The sequence below is a fragment of the Rhinoderma darwinii genome, chromosome 9 (genome assembly GCF_050947455.1).
Source record: "Rhinoderma darwinii isolate aRhiDar2 chromosome 9, aRhiDar2.hap1, whole genome shotgun sequence".
NCBI classification, from domain to species: domain Eukaryota; kingdom Metazoa; phylum Chordata; class Amphibia; order Anura; family Rhinodermatidae; genus Rhinoderma; species Rhinoderma darwinii.
The window spans coordinates 88,737,134-88,741,075 of record NC_134695.1 but is presented as its reverse complement, the minus strand read 5'-3'; positions in this window follow the sequence as shown (position 1 = coordinate 88,741,075).

Below are 3,942 nucleotides of genomic sequence, written 5' to 3'. Positions count from 1 at the left end.
GCAGAAACATATGAGTCAATCACTGACATTTAGATGTAGATAATCACAACTGTATTAAGTGACATGTATGTGCATATAATAGTGAAAACATATTAATTACAGATTAATCAACAATCACAGTATGATACACAGAAGCTGGCACTCACCAATCTAGGTAAACAAGGACCATCTGTCCACGAGAAGTCAGTGAAAAAAGAAAAAAGAAAAAAGAAAAAGAATTCCGGCGCCATAATCGCCATATTGCGCATGCCCCAACTCACACCGTCTATTGGCTACTGCCAACACGTGCAAAACAAAGCACTATGACCCTGTACATCGCAGTCTGATTACAACATCATAGAGGGGCCGCAGTCCCGCGCAGGCGCAATGCGATAAAACGCTTTAGCTACGCCATAGTGAAAACTGGAAAACTTGCCAGTAATGCGATACCATTCTCGGGATGTATGCACAGCAATGGCTGAAAAAGAACCCTGCACGGAGAGATATATATCACATCAGTATTCACAAAATATGTGGTAAGAATGTAGGTAGATAAAGATAGTAAATAACATCACAATGAAGTTTTATTAAAACCCAAAAGCTCTTTTTTTCTCATAACTTGAAACACGAAGTAACCTAAAATGTATCCGGGATGAGGATCTGACATATTTGCATGTCGAGATTCTTCATATGACGGTATTCCCTTGATTGATTCATTTGGGGGATACCTTGACTTTTGGGTTTTAATAAAACTTCATTGTGATGTTATTTACTATCTTTATCTACCTACATTCTTACCACATATTTTGTGAATACTGATGTGATATATATCTCTCCGTGCAGGGTTCTTTTTCAGCCATTGCTGCGCATACATCCCGAGAATGGTATCGCATTACTGGCAAGTTTTCCAGTTTTCACTATGGCGTAGCTAAAGCGTTTTATCGCATTGCGCCTGCGCGGGACTGCGGCCCCTCTATGATGTTGTAATCAGACTGCGATGTACAGGGTCATAGTGCTTTGTTTTGCACGTGTTGGCAGTAGCCAATAGACGGTGTGAGTTGGGGCATGCGCAATATGGCGATTATGGCGCCGGAATTCTTTTTCTTTTTTCTTTTTTCTTTTTTCACTGACTTCTCGTGGACAGATGGTCCTTGTTTACCTAGATTGGTGAGTGCCAGCTTCTGTGTATCATACTGTGATTGTTGATTAATCTGTAATTAATATGTTTTCACTATTATATGCACATACATGTCACTTAATACAGTTGTGATTATCTACATCTAAATGTCAGTGATTGACTCATATGTTTCTGCACTATACTTTTTGCTACACTTTTATAATATATCGTATTTTTTGATACATTGTATAACTACTACGATTCATTACACCTGTTAATTGGGCTGTGGCTCTGTCTATATATGTCAATGTGTGGTTTTCATTCATTGCTTGAAAATGCTTCCATGGAGGAAGTGAAACGTTGCTGTGTTGGGTGAATAAATTCACATTTTTTTGCTGAGTGCTGCTTCCAGTCTCTTTTTCTTGGATATATGCATGAGGAGCTCGTCACTCCTTGATATTTGGAAGCTAGCACCAACCGTTTCTGGCTATTGACACAGTGCTGCTCCTATGTTTGGATCTTCTCTATATATATATATATATATATATATATATATATATATACATACATACATACATACACTTGCCCCACCCCTCTGTGAACCCTCTCAGCCATTCAGAAGAGCTCAGAGGGGTCACATGACACTGCAATGCAGCAGGAAGAGACAAGTAGTTACATGGGTGGGGCTTGCACCTTCTGACCCTCTGATTGGTGATTCATAGGGCCATGTAGTGGGTGTAATTCCGCCTACTTTTTCTCCTTGGCAGGGCAGAATACTGATACCCAAATCTAAAGGGAATCGGTCTTGGTGATAGGTTTCCTTTAAGCAAATATATAGACAAAAATGCACAGAAATAGACAAGGCGTTCCAATTGCCTGTCCTCATAACCTGTAGGACTTGGTGGGAACTAGGTTGTCAGAACCCATCCTATAGCATTAATAAAGACTTTTTTACATGTTCTGTAGACGAGAGAGATGTCTTCATGACTATCCTGGAGCTCTTCTTTGATGCCTGCCGCTTTTAGAAGATAAGGAGCTGTGATTTAGTCAAAGAGTCACCGTGTCTTCGTAGAAATGCATTGTCCCTGCTCTCCCCTCCTCTTCTTTGTATTTTTTTACTGACTTTAGTGCATTTTTGGGGAGCCTGGGATATACAATGTCTTGTGCATTGAGCTCTGGAAAACAGTGGCTGGAGGGGGAGGGGGTGGCATTATGTTTACTTGGCAGGAGATAATCCTTTCCACACCAAGGGGTGTTACAATGCTGATAGAGGGGTCAGCTTCTCTCACATTCAATTCCCTCCCAGCAGCTTCTATTAAAAATATTTTTTTCGGTATTCCACTTGTCTGCAACCCCAACCTGACTATAAAGTCGTATCCGCCATTATTACTGTGCATCACCCATATTTAATAATGTCTTCTACGAATCCATATTTCGTTTGCGTGCCCGTTTATATTCCTAAATCCTTCCGCAATTCTGGCTAATCCAGATCCAATCCAGTCCTCGGACCCACTCCCCGTTTGCTGCTGTATTAGGGGTCAGCTATGACCACTGACTCCGGCTCAGCTGCATTGTCTATTGGAGTCTGAGGTAGTCCAAAAAAAATCCACCGTCTCATCAGAGGCTCGGGCTGCTGCTCCATCCATCCCCCATGCTTTACACTGCATAAATGCCTAATATAATATTCCATTTAATACACTGAACAAATTGCAATGAGAATTTTGTACATTTGTACAGCAGTGCCAGTGAAAGAGCATTGTATTGATGCCAAGGAGGGTCTTTAATAGCCCAAAATATATTCCTGTCTCAACGGATGCTTAGAAAGTTGTACAAATATAAAAAAGAACCTCTCTAATGAATAATTACAATGGGAGTAAATAAGACGTATCTTATAATCAAAGACATAACTTGCACCTGTAATTATTTGCCTGCGCCCCTAATTCTACCTGACGACATGTCTTCCTGGAGGATCTTCACATAAGATCAGAGACATAAGATCACTCTCAGCTGAATGATCATGTTACATCTATAGGAGGGAGATAAGCGGCTACCAGACACACTTGGCGCCGCTTATTGAATTGGATACAGTCTTTAACTGGTTAAACCTGTTCAATCCTTGTCTCCATATCAGAGGAATGTCAGGCTGAGATTATAGACATCGGATTATGGGTGGATCCTGCAGAAATTTTCCAACAATCACGTAATATCTATGGTCAGCTTTTACACCGGCATATTTTTTTGCCTTTTTTTTTTTTTTAAAACCCCTGAATGCAGTCCCTATTAGGCTATGTTCACACGGGGTCTTTTGCCGAGTTTTTTGACGCGGAAACCGCGTCGCAAAACTCGGCAGAAACGGCCCGAGAACGCCTCCCATTGATTTCAATGGGAGGCGTCGGCGTCTTTTTCCCGCGAGCAGTAAAACTGCCTCGCGGGAAAAAGAAGCGACATGCCCTATCTTCGGGCGCTTCCGCCTCCGACCTCCCATTGACTTCAATGGGAGGCAGGAGAAAGCGTGTTTTATGCCCACGGCGCTCAATGGCCGCGGGCGAAAAACGGCGCGATAATTGCTATTCACACGGAGTATTTTGGGGGAGGAATATCTGCCTCAAAATTCCGTTTGGAGCTTTGAGGCAGATATTCCTCCCCCAAAATACTCCGTGTGAACATAGCCTTAGGCTATGTTCACACGGAGTGTTTTCAGCCGTTTTTCGGGCCGTAAACATCATGAAAAACGGCCGAAAAATTGGAAGCAGAACGTCTCCAAACATCTGCCCATTGATTTCAATGGGAAAAACGTCATTCTGTTCCGACGGGGTGTTTTTAACACGGCCGTTATTCAAAACGGC